The sequence below is a fragment of the Monodon monoceros genome, unplaced genomic scaffold (assembly GCF_005190385.1).
Source record: "Monodon monoceros isolate NGI ecotype Baffin Bay Population unplaced genomic scaffold, NGI_Narwhal_1 Super_Scaffold_2, whole genome shotgun sequence".
NCBI classification, from domain to species: domain Eukaryota; kingdom Metazoa; phylum Chordata; class Mammalia; order Artiodactyla; family Monodontidae; genus Monodon; species Monodon monoceros.
In genome coordinates, this window is record NW_021703776.1 from 77,880,297 (window position 1) to 77,905,617 (window position 25,321).

At 39.8% G+C, this 25,321-nt stretch overlaps 1 protein-coding gene across 2 annotated transcripts in view; it reads right to left on the reverse strand.

The window, feature by feature from the left end:
• Positions 1-25,321, reverse strand: part of IQUB (IQ motif and ubiquitin domain containing) — a 259,797-nt gene that overhangs the window by 137,122 nt on the left and 97,354 nt on the right. The window lies entirely within an intron of this gene.

Here is a 25,321-nt window from a genome sequence, read left to right on the forward strand (position 1 = left end):
GGTTGCCAGGGGAACCAAATATTCTTTCAAAGAGGAGTATTAGGCCTGGCTTAATTGAGAACCACTGATTTGATACTATTTTAAATTTCCAAAGTTAGTCCCACTTTCTTATATCTCCCCTACCAAGGAAATAAAACCAAACAAATTTATTTAAATTTGTTTATTTAATTAAATTTTATTTAAATTTATTTAAATCAAGCCAAAGATGACAAATAATATTTTCTAAGCAGGGAAAGAAATTGAAATAAATGATCAAATCATCAAAAAATTTATTTTTTTCAAAGGTGTTGCTAAACTCAAGCAGTCCCTCTAGTGCTTGGAGTTGGGGGCACCACTAAAGGGACGGTAAGGCTCAGAATTCCTTAAGAAGTCAATTCTGAAGGTGATGAACAAGAACAGAATAAGAATCTTTTGCTTAAGAAGTCAAATGTGCACTCAAAGTATTTCCTGTGTCCTTGTCAGTGGTTTTCTTAGGATTCACTGTGTTCACACCAGAATGAAAAGAGAGGATGGCATCCAAAACCCACACAAATCAGCTTCCCAGCCCAAGGTGGGCTCGAGTCGCAGCCCCCAGCAATGGGCGTGGATGTGAAGTTGGAGAAGAGTTCTTCCTGGCATATCAAGTCCTCTCTTTCTTTGGGAGAAAATAGCACACTTTGGCCATAATAGGAGAGACTGACAAACCTATTTTAAAGGATGTTTACTGAAGTGTTTCTATTGTATTAAAGCTATGCCTTTTAGTATAATAAAAGGAGTAAAATTTTTAATCTCCTCCTAAAGGCCTTCTCAAAAATAACTCGAGAGATAAGAAAAGTTTCGTTAACTTCTGCACCAGTAGAGGAGATTACTCTCTTGTCTCTTCCCACAAGAGACATCAGGGTCTTAAGGGTATGATTCACTGTGAGATTAATTTCCCATCTCTTCGGTTACAGTTTGCATCTCCCAACTGGGAGGAACGTTTCGATTTTTGGTATACATTTTTAAAACATCAGTTCATGTTTTGCCAAGTTTGTATGGATTACCCAATTAATACTCAATATAATCATTATCTGGAAGCTGCTTTTGGGATAATCATCAATTAAATAGTTATTTTATTTTAATGAAGAGAGAAAAAACATTTTCCTAAGGAAGAACGTTTTTAAATTAATTGATGTGTTCTCCAAGTTGTAAGACGTTAGCATTCACATCTTGCCTCTGCTTTACAGCTAGACATCTCTTTTATCGTTAAGAGAAGGGAATTATGACTAGCACTCAACAGTAGGAATATCACCTGGGAAAAATGAGTCTTTATCTCATTAAGGCTTTCAGAATGACTTCTGAGATGATGATAAATTATTTTACATTCCAGGAAAAGGAGAGACAACTGTAACTATAGTTACCAAGTGTATCAGGGGCCCCTGCTTTCCAGAATAGCCTCCAGACTAAGTATTTATTCAAGTGAGTTGTCATGTAAACACACTGAGAGGCAGGAGGTTACAGAAGGCTTTAAATGCACCTGTCACAAACATTTTAATATGCAACATTTCTTATCTTCACTTTTTTTTTCATAAAATACTATGCACTTTGGAAACGTCTTTTAAGAGATAGCCTCCCTTGAGTTGCCTAGGACAAAAAACATTAGATGGCCTTTGTTCTGGTACAACAGGTATTTATTTTCTAGACTTCACATGTCCAGGATGTAATGCTCATAGATGGCCTTGACTTGCTTAATACTTTTAACTGGAAAGAAGGAATTTCCTGTTGTTTTAGAAGACAGGAAGTAGAATGTCCAGCTCCCCTTGCCTCTAGAAAACACTCTCTGTACTTACTTCATGGGGATATAAAATTCCAGTGCTCTAGGTAAGTTCTGGAATTAGAGATGTCTTTTCCCTGGGGCTGTGCTATAGGCTGTATTATTTATTCTACATATTGATACTCAATATATATTTGGCTTCTTCAGAGCATATAACAACATAGGATCTAAAATCAGCTACCTGGATTTGAACACTGGATACTTCACTTACTAGATATGTGAACATGACCAATTAACTTAATCTCTTCAAACTCTATTTCCCCATCTGTAAAATGGAGAAAATAGTAGTGTCTTCCTCTTAGGTCGGTTTTGAAGATTAAATGAGGTAACTCTCCAAGGCTTAGAATCTTCCAAGGTTTCTCTACCAGTGTTAAGAGAGGATCATATCATTCTTCCAAGAGAATCAACAGGAAACTATTCTTTAAACAGTCACACACACACACACACACACCCCTCCAAGAGAGGAGTGAAATTCAGAGTCTATATAATACCGAAGAAACTATTTCCCTAAAAAAAAAAAAAAAGTACAAAGTCCCTAAGCTACAAAGATAATAGCCTGGGCTTCCCTGGTGGCGCAGTGGTTGAGAGTCCGCCTGCCGATGCAGGGGACACGGGTTTGTGCCCCAGTCCGGGAAGATCCCACATGCCACAGAGCGGCTGGGCCAGTGAGCCATGTCCACTGAGCCTGCACGTCCGGAGCCTGTGCTCCGCAGCAGGAGAGGCCACAACAGTGAGAGGACTGCGTACAAAAAAAAAAAAAAAAAAATTAAAGGTTCAAATATTAGTCAAAAATATTTTTGGGGGGGGCTTCCCTGGTGGCACAGTGGTTAAGAATCCGCCTGCCAATGAAGGGGGACACGGGTTCAATCCCTGGTCTGGGAAGATCCCACATGCCGCAGAGCAACTAAGCCCGTGCGCCACAACTACTGAGCCTGCACTCTAGAGCCCGTGAACCACAACTACTGAAGCCTGTGGGCCACAGCTACTGAGCCTGCACTCTAGAGCCCATGTTCCGCAACAAAAGAAGCCACCACGATGAGAAGCCCCTCCCCCCCCCGCAGCTCAGCACAACTAGAGAAAGCCTGCACGCAGCAACAAAGACCCAACATAACCAAAAATAAATAAATAAAATAAATTTTTTAAAATATTTTTTTGAAAATGACCATTAGTGTAATAGAAATAGAATGTAGATTTCAAATCACAAAAAAAAGAGTAATAAAATAATTTTATTCAATCAAGCAAAAGTCAGGGCAAAAAAAAACAAGAAGAAGAATATAATGAAGACAGCATAGTAGGAATTAAATAGGACTTCTGCTTCTGGATTTGACAGACAACTGGTACAAGTATCGTTCCCTCTCACGCTGTAAACAACTATTAAACTGGACAAAATATATGAGGTAACCGTTGTCAGGGACTGAACAATAGGCAGCACAGGACTGTGATTCTCCGAGGAGGAAAACACACATGGTGAGCCTCATGATAGCCCTGGATTCTGCTTAGAGGTCACTTTTCTACCTTGGCTCAAGGAGGTGGACTCTAAGAGGAGTGACGGTCACTGAGGAGGCAGAGATTGAAGTTCCAAGTTACTGAAGGGGTTGGCACTTAGAGGGAAGCTACCAGAGCTCTACTGGTGGAGGACAGGCGGAAGTCTGCATAGAGATTGAAGGTGGGTCATTGGGCTAGGCTGAATATGCACAAGATCAGACTTCGGGAAACTTAGCAGAGATCGTCTGCTAAGTTTGGGGCTAACTTTTGGTTAAGCAAATTCTGAAAAGGCATTTTCCAAGTGGTTAACATTCATTTGAAGTTGAGCACAGGGGAGATATTATTAAAAATTATCTTCATCCAACCTCATCAGAAAATGTAAATAAACATGGACGCTACTAGATGGAGAAACTAAATGAGAATGCAGTTAAATTGGCAAAATAACCCAGAGTGCACAACAGTCAGGTCCAAGTGTAATATTACATGTGAAGAGCTTCAGTGAGTTTCTTTAAACTTGTTTCACCTCCTAGTAAGTCATATTCAAATTATAGATCTCAAGTTTAGATATCTGTAGCTAATCAATATCCTAGCACATTTGCGACTCATTTCTCATTTGCGTGGGTCAGTTCTGTTCTTAATTTTGCTGGACTATCAGAGCAAGAAAAACCAGAGACCAATACTTATGAGCCCTGGTTTCCTCACATGTAAACTAGAGGCAGATAGATATCTGTGGGATCCAAACACAAAACCTACTGCATAAATACTTTTTTGATTATTTAGACTTATACTGCCAAAGGGGGCTATAAATTGCATACAGACCATAGTTTTATTATATTTTCCTAATTAGCTCATTCAACAAATTGTTTTTTAGTATTAATATATGGCAGGTATTGTTGGGCACAGGAATTAAACAGTGAATAAACCTAACAAAAATCTTAGCCTTTATGGAGCTTATAGATAATCATAGTGTAATTAAGTAAACATGACCTAGAGAATTGAGTTGGCTTATTTTCTTTTTTTCCTGGCTGATATTTTTAGGAATAAGTTACCCTGGTTATTTTTTTCATGCTTTGGCTTCACTCCTTATCTTAACAATTTAGGCTGCTTATTTAAAAAATTTACATTTGATTTATTCATAATAGCCAAGTATCAATAAATAGTTTTAAACATGTATACTATACTTAAAAATTTGTACATACTGAGAATTTATTCTGAATTTAACTCAAAATGGATAAAAGTATCTCACCTGTTCATGACAGTTTTATTAGAGCAGGTTTTATTTTTTTGATTTTGTTTATACATATATTTAAATTTTTCTTCAATGATTGTATGGTGCTTTCTGTTAGAAAAAGACATTATTTTTAAGTCTTTAAATATAGTTCCTTATACTGTCTATAAAAAATTAGGTCATGAATAAATAAACATAAAATTTGCTTTTAAAAAAATAATATTTTTTTGAACCTAGAAGTCTACTATAACCTAAGCAAATAACTATATTTATATTTATAACTTTGCTTAGCTATAACCTAAGCAAATTCTGAAATTTGTTGAGGCCTCTTTGGCTGAAAAATTAGGACATTTCTTAAAGCAACAGACTGGAGAAAAACATTTTTGTGAAATATACCCTGGATAAACAAGCTTTAACTTAGTCTTTTCTGATGTGCACTGCAATATATTTTTATATGAAGGAACACTAATCTGTATAAAACAAGTTTTCTGTTGCTTAAATAGAAATGCCATTACATCAGTGACAACTGTCCTGAGTTTAAGAATTGCCCTGGGGCTTCCCTGGTGGTGCAGTGGTTGAGAGTCTGCCTGCCGATGCAGGGGACATGGGTTCGTGCCCCGGTCCGGGAGGATCCCACATGCCGCGGAGCGGCTGGGCCCATGAGCCATGGCCGCTGAGCCTGCGCGTCCGGAGCCTGTGCTCCGCAGAGGGAGAGGCCACAGCAGTGAGAGGCCCGTGTATGGCAAAAAAAAAAAAAAAAAAAAAAAAGAATATCCCTGAATGAATAGTGAAATCCTCCACTGTTAACACTCTCCTGAAAGGGACTGGTAAAGTATTTTTTTGGGGGGGGGGGGGGGGGGCGGCTGTGTTGGGTCTTCGTTGCTGCTGTGCACGGGCTTTCTCTAGTTGCGGCAGCGGGGGTTACTCTTCATTGCGGTGAGCAGGCTCCTCATCGCGGTGGCTTCTCCTGTTGCGGAGCATGGGTTCTAGACATGAGGGCCTCAGCAGTTGCAGCGTGCAGGCACAGCAGTTCTGATTCACAGGTTCCAGAGCGCAGGCTCAGTAGTTGTGGTGCATGGGCTTAGTTGCTCCACAGCATGTGGGATCCTCCCAGACCAGGGCTCAAACCCGTGTCCCCTGCATTGGCAGGTGGACTCTTAACCTGGAATATTACTCAGCCATAAAAAAGAATGAAATAATGCCATTTGCAGCAGCATGGATGGACCTAGAGATGATCATACTAAACGAAGTCAGAAAGAGAAAGACAAATACCATGTGATATCACTTATATGTGGAATCTAAAATATGACACAAATGAACATAACTATAAAACAGAAACAGACTCACAGACATAGAGAACAGACTTGTGGTTGCCAAGGGGGAGAGGGGTGGGGGAGGGAAGGATTAGGAGTTGGAGATTAGCAGATGCAAACTAGTCAAAAATACTGAATCACTATGCTGTACACCTGAAGCTAATATTGTAAATCAACTATACTTCAATTAAAAAAAAATCAAACATAGAGTGTGTTCTCCATGGATTTTGTGTTCAAAAAATATTTTCTGAACACCTATATGTCTGGGCACTGTGGTTGGCGCTTGGAATTTGAAAGGAAATAAGATAGACAAGATCCTTGTCCTTTAGGAGATAGATTAAGAATAAATTATGTACATATTTTCATAAGTGTTTTAGTGGAAATAAATGGAAAGCTGAGCAAGATGGATAATTTAGGCCAAAACTCTCCTCTGGTATAAAGAAACATCAACATAACATTTCACCAAGGAGTACAAGTCAAGGTGGACTTGCACTTCCAATGTGTCATCGTGGTGCTAGTGTAGGGTGAATTGTGCCCCTTCCCCAAAACTGGTATGGTGATGTCCCAATCCCAGTATCTGTGAATGTGACTTTATTTAGAAATGGTGTCTTTGCAGATGTGATGAAGTTAAAATGTGGAAATAATGGACTAACATGGGTCCTAATCCAACGACGAGTATTCTTATTAGAAAAGGAAAAACTGGACAAAAACACACACAGAGGAGAAAGTCATGTCAAAATGGAGGCAGAGATGGGAGTTATGTACCCACAAGGCAAGGAACACCAAGGATTGCTGGCAACCACCAGAAGCAGAGAGGAGTGTGGAACATACACTCTCTAAGAGCCTCCAGAAGAAACCAACCAAGGTGACACTTTGACTTTGGACTTCTGGCTTCCTCAACTATGATAGAATACATTTTGTTTGAAGCCACCCTGCTTGTAGTACTTTATTATGGCAGGACCAGGAAACCAAATTAGGTGCCAATGGCTTTATACAAGGGGATGACCACATAGGATGCTTTCTCGATTGTACTATGCAGAATATCATTTTCAAAAGAGAGAACAAAAAATCAACAAAAAGGAAAGATTGATTTATATTGGGAAGACCAAAACTAGCTAAGAGTCCCTTCAGTTCTTGAAATTCTCTGACTCTTAAACCAGAAAAATTGTGTAGTCGCGCAATTATCCACTCAATTAGTCCTCACGAGATCAACTTACTAACACAGGAACCCACTGAAATGGGGCATGCTAGCCTCGCAGTCTGAGTTGGGATGGCTTTACTTGTGCTCCTTGGTGAAATACTATATTGATGTTTCTTTATACCAAAGGTGAGTTTTGGCCTAAATTATCCATCCTGCCTATCAAAATCAACAAAACCACACGTATTGCATAAACATGACTTTAGTGTTCATATAATTGTGTTTTTTCAGAGTTTAAATACTTAAAATCCTTTAAACCAGGGAAACCTTCGTTTCTTTTCTGGGATACATATATTTCCAGTGTAAATTTTTTAAACAAAGAAAAATAGCATAAATCTTTTCAACAACTATAATTTAAACTTGAACCAAATAAAAGTGATTTGGTATCTTCTTGGAGAGACATGCTCCTACGAAGCAGAAAAGGAAAAATAGAAATAGTTTTAAAACAAAGAACTTGATTTGTTTAAGACAAACATAAAGCAAAACAGAAAAGGTAGTGCCCCCAACCAAACACCACAGAAAATGTCAGCATAACAGAAAATGTCAAAAGAGAAAAAATCTAACCTTTTTTAAATCCCATTCATTTCCCACAGACTTTAAGAATCTTTCCTTTTTAAATAAAAATTTTCTTCCTTTTTCTTATTGCAGGAAAGGATATAAATCAATCTGGCACTGCCCTATAAAACTCAGACTTATAGTAAACAGAAGCAACAAAAGTGTGAAATGATCTTCCCTTTCCCGGTGCTGCCTTTCCTTCAAGGGCCTTAGTGCATCAATAACAGAGACCACTTAACAGTCCAAGGTCATGCAATAGAGAACAGAATGAGCCTTAAGTTTAAGTCCACCTTCCCTTTGCCCAGGGCGATAGAGCAGAGTGCAAGGGCTGCCATTTGCACAGCCCCAGGGGTGCCGTTCCTATCACATAATCTAGTTTGCAGTGTATCAGCAGAACGGTTCAGAGCTAAGCTCTCCAGGGAATAGGTGGGAGCCGGTGTGGCTTCATTACTTATTAACCATGTACCTTGGCAAGTTTTAATAGTTAACCTCCTAAGCCTCAAATTCCTCATCTATTGAACAAGATAATAATATTCCCTATTTCATAGGATTGTCAAAGGGCATAAAATAATGCAAATACCTGGCATTATAAGAAGGAACTCAACAAATCACTTATGTATTGTTAATATATATAAGCTTAGGAGATGGAAAGTGAGAAAAGGTTATACCTCCCTTCTGGGTCTCTCCTCTACAAGTATGTTCATATATTTGTTCCCACCCCACTTCCTGACATTCTCATCTATTTTGTCCTCACAACACTTAATTAAACAGCTAAAACAAAAAAAAAAAACCCAAAAAACACAGCTAAAGCTCCAGTTATGAAAGTGATATATGCCCTTGATAGAAGACAGCTGTTGCCTAAGCTACTTATGCTGATAAGAGATTCAGCTTCCAGTTTCCAACAAGCCTTAAGAGGCATTCAAGCCTCTGCATTGATGTTCTATCAGTGGCCTGGAGAAGCGACAAACATGAGTGTGGAGAGAGTGAGTTAAAGACACACGTAAGCTGGAGGCTTCATGTATGCTCACCGATAGATAAACATTTGGGGAGTTAGTAACCATTTGAGTGTCCTGTCTGCCAAGACTGTGGTGATTTTTGACCATAGAACCAAAAGTCTCAGGCAGTCTGCTGGTCCCTCAACCACTAAGCCTGAAGATGTGCACTGAATTGCAGCTACATTAAATGTATCTCTTTACCCATGAACCAACACAAAAGAAGCAGGCTGATTCTGGGTACCTCCCTTAAATGCCAGCTGGTGTGTCAACAATCTTGGAATGGAGCTGTTGAGCCAAGTATCAGTTTTCCTCAATAAATAGTCCTCTGAATATGTGCTCCATTAGATCTATGTGAAGGGATCAACTATGAAAGAGTTTGCTACATCACCATGTTATCAGTGTCGTCAGCATCACTGCTAATTACTTGAGTGCCCCCAAAGTAGAGTTTGAGACAAAGACTTGGGTAATTTTTGTTTGGGAGGTGATGCCAGGGAGGCAGAGTAAGCAGTAAGGAGAGTAAGACAGAGCAGGGAAAAAAACCTGGTAAAGTAGGTATTGTACAGCTGGTTATTGCTGTGAGCAACTGGGATTTAACCTCATTGGGAACCCTTGGCAGACCGCCTAGAACGCACCACAGGATTCGTATTTAAAATCACAGCCCAGCTGACATCACCAAGAGACAGATGGAGATGGGAGAGTGGGGAGATGGGGAGAGCAAATTCTCCTGTGAAGTCAGATTATCAAAGGGAATGAGCTGGGCGGAGAGGAGGTGGTGGCCTCAAAAGCAGTGCTTGAAATTGAGATTATAGACAGTTTCACTGTAGTTCTTATGTTAGCTCCCTTATTGTAGGAGAGCTTCTTCTCTCCTGGTGAGAAAAGGAAGCTCAGAGTAACTACTGCCCCTCTCTGTGCCTTAACTCACTCTACCCCTGAGCAGGTTAATGGTTTATATGAATGTAAATTTGGAGGAATAACCCATGCTTCACTCAGCTCCACCCTTTTTCCTTTTGGAAGTACCTCCTTCCAGAGAATACCAGCTCTCCCGTGCCCTCATACTGTAAGGATGCAGGGCTACCTCTGTCATGGGAGGGAGGGGAAGAAGAAAGGCCCACTCCTGCCCAGTGCTGCTAGGGACAACATGCTTCCTAATTCTTGGGTTCAAAATTGGAAGTTCACTTGGCTTACGAACCTAAAATTCCCATGGAAGATGGGAAAGGGAATTGCTGCTGAGAATTTGAAACCCCAAGCTCATCCTGTTCTAGGATATATGCCTCTTCGAGGTGGTAGAATCTTCAGCTTCAAAAAAAATTTTGGGCGCTTCCCTGGTGGCGCAGTGGTTGGGAGTCTGCCTGCCGATGCAGGGGACACGGGTTCGTGCCCCGGTCCGGGAAGATCCCACATGCCGCAGAGCGGCTGGGCCCGTGAGCCATGGCCGCTGAGCCTGTGCGTCTGGAGCCTGTGCTCCGCAACGGGAGAGACCACAACAGTGAGAGGCCCGCGTACTGAAAAAAAAAAAAAATTTTTTTTTATTAAGAAGACCAAGCCTAAGAGTCAAGTGTGAGTGAACCTAGAACCCAAATAGGAAAGAGCCTTCTCCTCACAGAGGCTAATCTAAAGGGATAAACAGGACTGTTTTGAAGCCAAGAGTGGAAGAGGGTGTGCTATCAAAACAATCATAAACTCATCAGTTAGGATCTAGTATGCTTGCAGGGAATACTAAAAAGAACACGGTTTTGGAGTAAAACAAAGATCCCAGTTCTACTTTTGCCATTTGCTTGTAAGCTTCTTTAAACCTCATTTTCTCATGTATAAAATGGGGCACTAACACCAAACTTACCAGGATATTATGAAGATTAGAAATGTGTGTGTAAATGTATGACAGCATCTTGTGTTTACAAGGTAATCACATAATAAATGGAAGCTAGAAGAAGATGTCTCATTATAAAATGAGAAAAGTGATAGAGATGGACTGAAAATGACTGCCATGATTTAAACCTATGCCAAGAAAAGGAAGTACAGGAAACTTGCCTCAATTCCATATAGTTTGCTTTCCCCAATTATTCATAACATAAGGAGGTTTAGTTCTATCCTAGAGACACGAGCCAGCCTCGCATGGGCAATGTGGGGAAAGTGGGCCTCCTGAAAGAGAGGAAGCTGGTGACTGTGGACCTCAACAGATGTCTCAAGGAGTTAACCTGAGTCCTCAGGTTATAGCAGATCTAAGAATATACCTAGCATCAGTTTAAAATCTAAATACGACAGAATACGAACTCTGTCTAAACATTTCATTTTTGTTTTCTGAATCCTTATTAACAGATACCCCTAACTTAGACTCCACTGAAAAAATATTCACGAGCCTATAAACGTCTTTTGAAATGTACTCCGCTAAATCAAAATATGTTTAAGCAAATCTATTCCAATCTTTGGTAATCCCCATATACTAATATTTCTCTATTTTAAATAATTTAAATTAGAAATTTCACTAACATACTGAGATTAAATGGTAATCAATATGGTAACCGTGTATAAAATGAATTTTGTCATAAAAACAAAAATGTTTATTCGTTCACTAAATATTGACTGCATGCCGAATAAGTGTACTGATTTTGGCACCAAAGATACAGCATGCAGGCCCTTCTTTTGCTTTCTCCTTGATGCTACAAAGATTCAGTTGCAAACCAATTTGTTCAACTGTAATTCAAAAATGGTGAATCAGGGATTCCCTGGTGGCGCAGTGGTTGAGAGTCCGCCTGCCGATGCAGGGGACACGGGTTCGTGCCCCGGTCCGGGAAGATCCCACATGCCGTGGAGCGGCTGGGCCCGTGAGCCATGGCCGCTGAGCCTGCGTGTCCGGAGCCTGTGCTCCGCAACGGGAGAGGCCACGACAGTGAGAGGCCCACGTACCGCAAAAAAAAAAAAAAAAAAAAATGGTGAATCAATCAAAGGGTGATTGGAGAATTGTGGCAGGTTTTGGAGTCCCATCAAGGAGACAGTCTGGTGTAACAAACAAAGGATGGACTCTCCTTCAGAGACTTAGACCCTAACTAACAGTTCCACTTTTTAGGTTTTTTGGTAAGTTACATACTGACTCTGTACCTCAGTCTTGGTCTGCAAGATGGATAGAATAAGCATCAGAGAAAATTTGTACAAAAAATAATTTTAACTAGATTGCAAAAGCAACCAATTATGAAAAAATTAACTAGTGAATGTGTGCGTCTCATGCCTTAAAGAAGACTTACGCTATGAAGATAATCGATTTAATTCACATCATCCGCATCTGCCTTTTAACAGTTCAAAAGGCTTCTTCCTACTTTTGATGTTTTCTTGCCAAAGCATGTTTTTTCTTTCAATCCTACTGCTATTATCTGGATGGCAGACATTTCTTCTCTACCAAACTAGAGAGAAAAATTCACTAGATTCATTTAGTTTTTCTCTAGGTATCTCTAAAAGTTACTAAAGTAAACTTTATCTCCACATTTATTTGAATTAATCCCTATTCAAGGATTTCCTCTGAGAACACAACCACAGCTTTTCCCAAGGATACCATCATTGACTGTCTGTCAGTTACAAAGCAAACCCTTTCGAGTTTGCTCAGGTTGCACACTTATATAACCATTTCATTCCAAGGATCGCTGAGACCTTTGCTGGCATACACACCACTAAGCAAACACAACGTATGGAAATTCAGATTGACCCAAAAGATAAAGGGAGAATATTTTTCTTTACAAAAGGAATTGCTATAGGCTTTGTTCTGCCTATGCTGATGCATATCATCAAACACATTTTAAAAACATTACTAAATGCTACCTGTAAGTCCACTCTGTTAGGTGCAGTGGAGAATGACTGACTGCCCCCAAGGAATTTACAATTAGAGTGGGTTAGAGCTATGTAAAAAACTAACTGTATCTCAAAAACTTTAAATCAATTAGAAATAGGGGTTCAACCAACATATTGTAAATGTGGAAAAAAGAGAATAATACATTCTATTTTAAATATTAGTGAAGATTTAGTAATTATCATATCATAAGCATTAACATATCAGAAACATTCTGATAAATTGGTGCAACAGACTGTCTTGGCGGCCTGCTCATAGCTCCTACCATCCCTTTTACTGGTTTGGTTGATGTACCCAAACCCTAGTCGCTGTAGGGTGCTTCAGCTAACAGTTCACACCGCCAGTCCTCCATGGAGGCGGGCCTGTGGATGACTGAAGCTACCTTTTCTTGTTTGTTTTATTTTATTTTAACATCCTTATTGGAGTATGATTGCTTTACAATGGTGTGTTAGTTTATGCTTTATAACAAAGTGAATCAACTATACATATACACATATCCCCATATCTCCTCCCTCTTGCGACTCCCTCCCACCTTCCCTATCCCACCCCTCTAGGTGGTCACAAAGCACCGAGCTGATCACCCTGTGCTATGTGGTTGCTTCCCACTAGCAATCTATTTTACATTTCATAGTGTAAAGATGTCCATGCCACTCTCTCACTTCGTCCCAGCTTACCCTTCCCCCTCCCCGTTCCTCAAGTCCATTCTCTACATCTGCATCATTATTCCTGTCCTGCCCCTAGGTTCTTCAGAACCACTTTTTTTTTTTTTTTTAGATTCTATATATATGTGTTAGCATATGGTATTTATTTTTCTCTTTCTGACTTACTTCACTCTGTATGACAGTCTCTAGGTCCATCCACCTCACTACAAGTAACTCAATTTTGTTTCTTTTTATGGCTGAGTAATATTCCATTGTATATATGTGCCGCATCTGCTTTATCCATTCATCTGTCGATGGACACTTAGGTTGCTTCCATGTATTGTAAACAGAGCTGCAATGAACATTGCAGTACATGACTTTTTTTGAATTATGGTTTTCTCAGGGTATATGCCCAGTAGTGGGATTGCTGGGTCATATGGTAGTTCTATTTGTAGTTTGTTAAGGAACCTCCATACTGTTCTCCATAGTGGCTGTATCAATTTACATTCCCACCAACAGTGCAAGAGGGTTCCCTTTTCTCCACACCCTCTCCAGCATTTACTGTTTGTAGATATTTTGATGATGGCCATTCTGACTGGTGTGAGATGATATCTCATTGTAGTTTTGATTTGCATTTCTCTAATGACTAGTGATGTTGAGCATCTTTTCATGTGTTTGTTGGCAATCTGTAGATCTTCTTTGGAGAAATGTCTACTTAGGTCTTCTGACCATTTTTGGATTGGGTTGTTTGTTCTTTTGATATTGAGCTGCATGAGCTGCTTGTATATTTTGGAGATTAATCCTTTGTCAGTTGCTTCGTTTGCGAATATTTTCTCCCACTCTGAAGGTTGTCTTTTTGTCTTGTTTATGGTTTCCATTGTTGTGCAAAAGCTTTTAAGTTTCATTAGGTCCCATTTGTTTATTTTTATCTCCAGTACTCTAGGAGGTGGGCCAAAAAGGATCTTACTGTGATTTATGTCAAAGAGTGTTCTGCCTATGTTTTCTTCTAAGAGTTTTAGAGTGTCTGGCCTTACATTTAGGTCTTTAATCCATTTGGAGTTTATTTTTGTGTATGGTGTTAGGGAGTATTCTAATTTCATTCTTTTACATGTAGCTGTCCAGTTTTCCCAGCACCACTTATTGAAGAGGCTGTCTTTTCTCCACTGTATACTCTTGCTTCCTTTATCAAAGATAAGGTGACCATATGTGTGTGGGTTTATCTCTGGGCTGTCTATCCTGTTCCATTCATCTATATTTCAGTTTTTGTGACAGTACCATACTGTCTTGATTACTGTAGTTTTTTAGTATAGTCTGAAGTCCAGGAGCCTGATTCCTCCAGCTCCATTTTTCTTTCTCAAGATTGTTTTGGCTATTCGGGGTCTTTTGTGTTTCCATACAAATTTTGAAATTTTTTGTTCTAGTTCTGTGAAAAATGCCATTGTTACTTTGATAGGGATTGCACTGAACCTGTAGATTGCTTGGGTAGTATAGTCATTTTCACAATGTTGATTCTTCTGATTCAAGAACATGGTGTATCTCTCCATCTGTTTGTAACATCTTTAATTTCTTTCATCAGTGTCTTATAGTTTTCTGCATACAGGTCTTTTGTCTCCTTAGGTAGGTTTATTCCTAGGTATTTTATTCTTTTTGTTGCAATGGTAAATGGGAGTGTTTCCTTAATTTCTCTTTCAGATTCTTCATCATTAGTGTATAGGAATGCAAGAGATTTCTGTGTATTAATTTTGTATCCTGCTACTTTACCAAATTCATTGATTAGCTCTAGAAGTTTTCTGGTAGCATCTTTAGGATTCTCTATGTATAGTATCATGTCATCTGCAAACAGTGACAGCTTTACTTCTTCTTTTCTGATTTGGAGTCCTTTTATTTCCTTTTCTTCTCTGATTGCTGTAGCTAAAACTTCCAAAACTATGTTGAATAATAGTGGTGAGAGTGGACAATCTTGTCTTGTTCCGGATCTTAGAGGAAATGGTTTCAGTTTTTCATCACTGAGAATGATGTTGGCTGTGGGTTTATCATATATGGCCTTTATCATGTTGAGGTAAGTTCTCTCTATGACTACTTTCTGGAGGGTTTTTATCATAAATGGGTGTTGAATTTTGTCAAAAGCTTTCTCTGTGTCTATTGAGATGATCATATGTTTTTTCTCCTTCAATTTGTTAATATGGTTTATCACATTGATTGATTTGCATATATTGAAGAAACCTTGCATCCCTGGGATAAATCCCACTTGATCATGTTGTATGATCCTTTTAACGTGCTGTTGGATTCTGTTTGCTAGTATTTTGTTGAGGATTTTTGCATCTATGTTCATCAGTGATACTGGCCTGTAGTTTTCATTTCTGTGACATCTTTGTCTTGTTTTGGTATCAGGGTGATGGTGGCCTCGGAGAATGAGGTTGGGAGTGTTCCTCCCTCTGCTATATTTTGGAAGATTTTGAAAAGGATAGGTGTTAGCTCTTCTCTAAATGTTTGACAGAATTCGCCTCTGAAGCCATCTGGTCCTGGGTTTTTGTTTGTTGGAAGATTCTTAATCACAGTCTCAACTGAAGCTATCTTGATGCCATTTGCCCCATTGCCAATTGCCAATTATTGACTAGATAGGAGTCTAAAAGCCTCTCTTCCTGTCTCAAGGTGGGACAGTGCTTGTGGTGCAATTTACATTCCAGCATTCCCCACTGTATCATGATGATGACTTTTCCTACAACTACCAGGGATTGGATTCTTCCACAGCTTCTTCCCCTCTATATTGTTTCTACCCCTCAGATTTTACCCTGAAGCAGCTACAAACCCTGAGCTTTATCAGCTGGAACCAGGAAAGTATGCCTGGGAAGGATGCTAAGGGTGCTGGACCAAGGCTGGCAAAATGTAAGACTGGATAAAGCAGAGTTTATCAATATGGGGGCCTCTCCACATTAGACAGATTTTAATGTCCTGGTAAGACCCCAGTCCTAAAGCACTGAGAGGAAGGCTCTTAGACACTTGGGAAAGTGTTAGCTCCCATTAAATGGGTAGCAATACCAGAACTGTCCTGGCAGAGCATGAAAAAGGATCAAAGGCTCAGAGGAGTGGGCTTGCTAGAATGGGTCTATTATATAAGTCCTCAAACTAGTGGACTGTGTTTTTTGGAATTCTCAGAGGACTCTCCTTACTTGGTGGACTAGCTACTGGTCTCAGCCTCAAGGAACAGACCCTAAGGGCAGCAAGCCTTGTCCTGTAGGGTGGACCTCTCCAGAGTGTATTTTAAAGGGACCCCTGTTGAGTGTGGCCAAATGGACAGAGTCTGAATTCACAGATCAAGTTTCCTTTAAAAAATAAAAATATATGGGAAATAAGCAGAAAAAAATAGAAGGGAACTTAAATCCTTCCAAGAAAATCAGTGAGATTGGAAAAATGATTCTGAATTAATCAGAAATGCTCTCTCCTCCTTAGAGAAAGGCAGTAACAATGGACATTGATCCAATTCAAAGGTTTTGTGTCAGGGCCAAGTCAGGACCTGCATCACCCACTCCTTTCACTGTTCAGCCTAGCATCTTGGAGTGGGAGATTAGGGACTTGCCATGTAAACATGAGACTCTGGAAGCAGCACAGAGCAAAACCTCTACATGCCCGTGAAAGCTCTTTCCCATCAGGAAGGAAAACACTGTAGATGGTACTGAGTGTACCATAACAAGAGCAATTACAGCGAGAGAGATTACAGCCTCAAGGATCAGTGCTTCTGTTATTCTGTCACGGAAGGAGCATTTGGAGTCATTGACACATGGTGTGCTGGGAAGGAACATAATGTTGGCCCCAGAGATAGGTGCTCCATAGCCATGAAAAGTATGGCCCTCCTCCTAGCAACATCTGTCACCTTTGCTGTGCCCAAAGTGTTGTTACTGTAGCTTTTTTCAGAATATATTTTAGGCTTTCATTTTAGACAAGGTATCACACGCACATCGCCATCGACCCCATTACAGCATTTGCTGAGACATATGGGAAGAAGAGTGAGGAGCAGGCTAGCACTGGAAAAAGTGAGAGAAGAGCAGAGCCAGGATTGGTTCTCATTGTTAACCCAGAGTTTACCCAGAATGGAATCCTAGAAGCAAGAATGTTTGCAAAACAGAAGATATGTTAGTTGTTTTTATAACATAAATCTCTTGAAATAAACTCTGTCCAAAAGCTGTCACACCTGTGTTTGAAGATCATATAAATCAGTACAACATATACAAAATAAGGTGCTCAGTGTTTGCACACACTGGCAGCTCCACTCCAAGCACCATGCATGATCTGTATGTCTTTGGTTACCGTTAAATCTTACATGTTAATAATTTCTATCTGAAATCAGCTGGGCACTGGAAAAAAAAAAGCAATCTGCTTTGATTTAACCTGTATTGTTCCTAGGTTTGCTTATTATAGCAAAGCAGCCACAAGACAGCACCACAATCCTCTGTGATCTTATGCCAACCATCTAGCCTCTCTGAGGTATAAATCTGTCATCTGAAAGTCTCTTCTTGGAGTTTCTAACTATAGACCTGCTGACTTTTGGACCCGAGATTCATGTGTAAGTTATTTGCAAGGTCATGAGAAACCTATGTCAATAAATTGAATTCAACTGGTCTACTGCAGGTTGGGTTCTCCAGAATCAGGGCTGAGGTAAGAGATTGAGGGAGTTGTTTATTAGGGATGAACGCCTGGGAAGGGAAGGAAGTGGGAGTAGGATGGGGCAGAGGGAGAAAATGAATAGTGATGCATGACAAAGCCTCAGCCAACCCAGTGAGGTTATATGGAGTGAGTATTGTCATTCAGGGTATCCCAAATGGGGCAGGTATAGCCAGGCTGTTAAACCTGCTTCATGATCTCAGGTGCTGTGGCTTCCTACAGCTGAGCAGAACCCAAGTGGCTAAAAATTAGAGATTGTCTGTTTAGCACACTCCCTGCAGTGGGTCAGCAAGTTCTTTCTTTTTTTTTTAAAATAAATTTATTTACTTTATTTATGTCTTTTTGGCTGCGTTGGGTTTTCGTTGCTGCATGCGGGCTTTCTCTAGTTGTGACGAGTGGGGGCTACTCTTCATTGTGGTGCGCGGGCTTCTTACTGCAGTGGCTTCCCTTGTTGTGGAGCATGGGCTGTAGGCGCACGGGCTTCAGTAGTTGCAGCACGCGGGCTCAGTAGTTGCAGCATGCAGGCTCTAGAGCGCAGGCTCAGTAGTTGTGGTGCACAGGCTTAGTTGCTCCACGGCATGTGGGATCTTCCCAGACCAGGGCTCGAACCCATGTCCCCTGCATTGGCAGGCAGATTCTTAACCACTGTGCCACCAGGGAAGCCCAGCAATTCTTTCTTGAAGAGGGATCTAGACGCTGCATTTCCGTGTCTGCCATATAGTTTCAAATTGATGGTGTCCTCTGGGTCCTAGCAATAGAAAATACTTTCTGGGAAGAATTTTTCCTGATTCATGCCTCTTAGATTAAGTTCATCAAAGTATAAGTTCAAAATAATAAAGTATCAAACATGTAAGCAAATAAGCCAGTGTGAGAAAGAATCAGAAAAAAATAATAAAACATTTAGACACCACACAAGACTTGAATACTGACTATAAAATGTTAGCTTAAAATGAATTTTTAAAGTAAAGATATATTGAAAGTATGATTAAGAAACAAAAGGCCATCAGATTGACTAGGTAACTTCATATAATTCTACGGAACAAAATTTGAAATTCTAGTAGAAATTATTGATCTTCTAGGAAAATTAATTTGGCAGAATTGGCCCAATTGAGATTAAAAAGTCCAAATAGGCCATTTACCATAAAAGTATTAAGAAAATTGTAAAATAACTTTCGGGCTAAAATGTACCAGGTCCAACTGGTTTCACAAGAGAATTTACTGGATTTTTCAAGATCAAGTAATCCTAAAGCTATTTAAACTATTCTAAACCCTAGAATAAAAGAAGAACTTAAAAATTGTTTTTATGAAGTAGATTAACATTTATGTCAAAATATATTAAAAATTGCACAAAAATTGTAGACATCTCCTTTTAGAAAATTGGCATAAAAATCTTAAATGATTAGCGAGGACACTTGCAAAACACATTAAAAAACAATACATCATGACTAACTAGAGTTTATTACAGAAATCTAAGGTGATTCAGTGTTGGGAATCTGGTAATATATTCATCACATTAAAAGAAGTAAGGAGAAAAATCGTGGTTTTTAATGAAAATTTGACAAAATTCAAACTCCATTTTAAAAACCCAATTAAATAGACAACTTACTGAATGGGAGAATATATTTGCAAATCATATATCTGATAAGCGGTTAATATCAAAAATATATAAACAACTCCTACAACTCAGTAGCAAAAAAATCCCAAACAATTTGATCAAAGAAATAGAGAATATGAATAGACATTTTTCCAAAGAAGACATACAGATGGCCAACAGGTACATGAAAAGATGCTCAACATCACTCATCATCAGAGAAATGCAAATTAAAACCACAATGAGATATCACCTCACACCTGTTAGAATAGCTATTATCAAAAAGACAAGAAAAACTAGTGTTGGCAAGAATGTGGAGAAAAAGGAATCCTCATGCACTGTTGGTGGGACTGTAAATTGGTGTAATCACTATAGAAAACATTATTCAGGTTCCTCAAAAAACTAAAAATAGAACTACCATATGACCCGGAAATTCCACTTTTGGATATTTATCTGAAAGAAACAAAAACGCTATTTCAAAAAGATACATGCACCCCCATGTTCATTGCCGCATTATTTTATAACAGCCAAGACATGGAAGCAACCTCAATGTCCATCGATAGATGAATGGATAAAGATGTGGTATGTATCTATAGAATGGAATGTTATTCATCCATAAAAAAGAAGAAAATTTCGCCATTTGTGACATGGATAGACCCTGAGGGCACTACGCTATGTGAAATAAGTCGGAGAAAACACATACCATATGATTTCACTTATATGTGGAATCTAAAACCAGTAACAACAACCCAAACCTTGAAATCATAGAGAGAACAGAATGCTGGTTACTGGAGGCATGGGGTAAAACGTGGGAGAAATGGGTGACAGTGTTCAAAAGGTACAAACTTCCAGTTATAAGATAAATACTAGGAATGTAATGTACAACATGATGACTATAGTTAACTCTGCTGTATGATACACAGGAAAGTTGTTAAGAGAAATCCTGAGTCCTCATCACAAGGAGAATATTTTTCCTTTATTTTTTTCTTCTTTCTTTTCTATTTATTGTTTCTATAAGACAAGATGGATGTTAGCTGAATCTATTGTGGTAATCATTTCACAATATATGTAAATCAAGCCATCATGCTGAACTCCTTGAACTTATAAATTTTCCAGCCTAATACAAACCTGCTGTTGTCTTCCTACTTAGAGCTGTAATTTGTTAACATAATTGCTTAACCTTGAATTTAGAGGATATAGACGATTCAGACACTAGGAGAAAATCTCTCAGCATTTCAGCAGAGTTTTCTACCCTTTTGAAGTAAATCCTCCTTATTACCTCTTTTTGAATTTCATAAAATCTATCATCCTTGCTTTGAGCTTTGGCAGGTGGGAAACCTCCCTGCAACTGTGTGCAGTAGACTCCTGACAGTAAGTGAAGTGAGCTTGAATAAACATGGAAGATCATGACTAACCAATCCAATAGCAGGTTGCTCTCTTACAAGAGAGAGAATTGTTAGAATTCACAGAAACTTGAAAATAGCAAAAGGCATTTCAGGCACTTAGTCTCAGGCCTCCTTCCTGCGCCCTTACAAGTCTATAAATTCCACTCCATTAATAAATCCAGGTTCTAACTAATAAGAACCTGCTGTATAAGAAAATAAATAAAATAAAATTCAAAAAAAAAAAAAAGGAAAAGGGAAGGAAGCAAGTATGTCATCAAGTTTTTTCAAGATTCAGTGACAGATTAAATGAATAGCGACCTTCTCCGTGATGAAAGGATCCAGGAAAAGGAGTATGTTTGTGAATAAAGGTGATGAATTTGCAAAAAATAATAATAATAATAATAAATCCAGGTTCTTAGGTTTGAATCTTTAAGCTCATCTTTGACTCCTCCCCTTGCTCTCTCCACAACAGGTAGATCAACTGGTCTTACTGGCTCACGCTGTCTCCTAAACCCATCCCTCCATTTCTGTTTAGCACTGCTCTAATCCCATTCTGAGCCGATACTCTCCCTCTTCTCCCAAATATCCCATAAATTATAGCCGGTTGAAGATAAGAAGAAAAGTTGCAATGATGATCACCTTTTCCATCAAATCAGATGTTGACTCATCTTCAAAGTTCACAGTACACACTCTCCAGAGAATGACGTAAAGGAAACTGGGCACGCCAACTTTTTCTTTCAATCTTAAAATCTTGGTTGACGTTGGCAATCCTGGCTCCCCGGCTTTTTGGAAAGTGTCCCTGTTTTTGGCACTAAATTCAACCTTTTCATATTTACACCAAATTCCTCAAATTACTTACTGGTTATGTCCTCCCAGTGGGTATATGTTACCTATTTGGATTATTTACTTTTAAAAGAAAGGAAGAGAGAAAAAGAAAAGAATAAAAAAGTGAAAAGAAAAAACCCAAGCGGGTAGAACCCAGAGTCAGCGGGTCACATTTAAAGCCCCCTCAACTCAGGCCGCACATTAAATACTGCTTTCATTATGTTCAAGTCCAAAGTCCTTTTCATTACACTCAAGGCTTTTACTGCTTCTCTCTCTCTTAATCCTGTATCCCATTACATATAAAATCACTTGGCCTGGAAGTATGCCTGCTTCACTAAGTCCTGCTTTATTATTTCCATAGCAATAAGAGAATTAGCTTTTGCATGTTGCCAAAGTAATTGAGTATTTCCCAAAGAACCCAAAAACTCCTTGAGTTCTATACCAACCCACTCACTCCCAGCCAGTGGTTTTATCATCAGAATTGCACTCATTAAAGAGGTGGTGGGACTTCCCTGGTGATGCAGTGGTTAAGAATCCACCTGCCAATGCAGGGGACACGGGTTCGAGCCCTGGTCCAGGAAGATTCCCACATGCCGAGGAGCAGCTAAGCCCATGCACCACAACTACTGAGCCTGCACTCTAGAGCCCACGAGCCACGACTACTGACCCCGCGTGCCACAACTACTGAAGCCCGCGTGCCACAACTACTGAAGCCCGCACGCCACAGCTACTGAAGCCCGCGCGCCTACAGCCCGTGCTCCGCAACAAGAGAAGCCACCACAATGAGAGAAGCCCACACACCGCAACGAAGAGTAGCCCCTGCTTGCCGCAACTAGAGAAAGCCCACACGCAGCAACGAAGACCCAACGCAGCCAGATTAATTAATTAATTAATTAAAAAAAAAAAGAGGTGGTGGGTCACTTCAGACTCTGTGGACATGGAGCTGGCTGAGTAGTCACTCACCCAGAAGTAGAACATTTATATAGGGAAAGTCTGCATGACATTTTGTGCCCTTCTAATAGGCAACAGATAACAGTAAAGCAGGAAAAGTCAAAGTTACCATGACTCTTTCTTAGGCCCCGACTTTCTGTATTGATCATGAAGACACACTTCAGGGTATTTATCCATATTTTATTAGCATTGTGGCTCATAGCTTTTGTTGTATTTTAATTTAGCTTCAATTCAACAAGTATATTTTTGGACACGTGATTCTAACTCAGAACCATGCTGGGTTCTGTGGGGTAATGGAAGATTGTGTCCCTTTATAAGTTAAAAAAAAAAAAAACCTGAAGAAAGCAGGAATGTTGTTTACCTTGAAAATGCATCATTTTGAATAATACTGGATAGAAATATATACCTAGAAACTAGACTAAGGAGAAAAATGTGACTTCCAGGCTAGGTTTTGGTACCTATCTGAGAATGCAGAAATGTGTTTTACTCCTTTTCTTATCAGTCAGTATCCAGTGAAGAAAACAGAAACTGCTCTAGGTATTTCCAACAAAAAGCGCTTTAATTCAGGGAACTGGTGTTTTGGGAGGTCTGGCTGAGCAAAACAGATAGGGTGTTACCCAAAGACCAGGAAGCAGCTACTGCTGAGGGGCCAGAACCAGGGCCCTAGACTCATCACTGACCCTGCTGGAGATCTGGCCACTGCAGTGGAGAAGGACATGTCCCTGCTACCTTTACCTGGGTCCCCCATGCTAACTCTGTGGGGCAGCTGTCACTGAGGCTGCTGGACCCAAGGCCACCACTGAGGAATGTGAAGTTGCCTGCCACTCCCAGAGACTGGAGGAGAAGAGTGCCTGCCTTCCTACTGCCTTCTCATTTTGCTTCCATTCCTCCTATTGGCAACACCTATCTGAAACCCAACCCCCAAAGGATTCTAAGAAAATGGCTCCAGTCTTTCTGGAAACAGAAGAATGCATGGAAAAGAGGGGCTGTGATTGAGTGCTGGCAGACACTACCTGGTACACTTAGAGATTTTAAGAAGAAAATAACGAGGTAGAAATGATACCATTAAAACAGGCTTGTATCTTTACAGTTCTGGGTTAATACCAGTTTTAAAAAATGCCCATTAAAAGAACTGTACATAGTTTCAAGGAAAAAATTTTTTCTTAGAGAATAATACATAATAAAACAGGCTATTAACTCTAGCTAGCTTTTAAACTCTGCTTACTAGAAAAATAAAGAAAAGCCAAGTTCATGTGGAATACCATTAAGCCAATCTTCAAAGTTAAAGAGATTTTCTAATGTGAAACTTTACTTCGCAGTGAAACAAGAAGCTGACACACAACATCATTCATTCATCCACTCAAGAGTCTGAGATGGACGACATGCATTGTTCTAACTTCTGTGGGTAGTGCACGAGAACACCCGTGGCTTTATCTGCACCTGCACAATTGAGATAGTCTGCCAATACATAATTACAGCATACTGTAACAGATGTATGTACAAAATACAATGGAGGCATAGTGATGGAGTGAGAGAGAACATTAGAGGGCAGAAGAAATAGTATATGCAAAGCTACAGATGCACGGAGAAATTCTGATGCATTTGGGAAGTGCTATTGAACCGGTTCACAGTATCAATTTCACCTTGTTACTTTTCGATATCTCAAACCCTCCAGTGGCCTCCTTCACACCAAAAAGAATCCCAAAGTCTTTACAAGGCCCTGTGTGATCTGCCCCGTGGCTACCACTTGGGCTTCAGCTCCTCCCACACTGGCTTTCTTGCTGTTCCCTCTGCCCAGAATTCTCCACCTCCAGGTCTCTCTGCCTGGCTCTGCCTTTGCCTCAATTGGCTTGCTGCTTGAATACACCTCATCAAAGAGCCTTTCCTGACCTCTGTTACTAATAGAGCTTCTCTCTTCTAACCTTGATTAACTTTTCTTAATAGCATTTATCTCTAGCTGACATTATATATTTATACTTGTATATTAAATACAGTCAGGGCCAACTATACTAGTTATTTTATGTAAGCGACTTGAGCATCTGCAGATCTGGGTATCCATGGGGGTCCTAGAACAATTCCCTGACGGATGCTAAAGGACGACTGCACTTATACATACTTATATACTTGTACGTTATGTACATATAGACTGGCATTATATAGCACTTATACATTATTTGTCTCCTCCCCCCCCACACACATGGGGACAAGGACATTGCTCTATTCGCTGTGCTGTACATCAACACCTAGAACAGCCAAGTACATACATGGTAATCAATAATCACTTGCAAAATGAACAAATACATAACTGAATGAACAAATGAATCGACGAGTAGGAAAACGGGTGAAGACCTGGACAGATCACCCTGGTGGGAAAACAGAACGTAGTATGAGGGAATCAGGACTTGTATTTGATTGAGGTCAAAGAAGTGCCACCAAGATGGGTGAATACATGGGAAAGGGAGCCCCAATCAATTTTTTCAGGTTCCGAATTTTGCCTAGCATTGGCCCTTTGGCAAATCATTGTGGCTTTTCTATTCAATAGAAAATGCTTTTGCTATACTTAGGAGACTTTCAAGGGGGAAACTCTTTATAGTCTCACTTCAAAGTTTAGCCTAAAAAAAACCAAAACAAAACGGGGGAGTTATTTGCTTCTAAGCACGGTAGCCAGAATAAATTATGGAAAGATAAAAAAAATCACAGAACTCTTGTTGAATGACTAACTTGTAATAAATCCCCTGCCCAGCCTCCCTTCCCAATCACTGTCTCCCACAATAATTGCAGGGAAATCTCTTGGAGATACATGTAGTGAAAAGTGATCAGTTCCAAAGAAAAAAATGGAGTGGGGAGTGAGGGGTGGGTGGTGGCGGG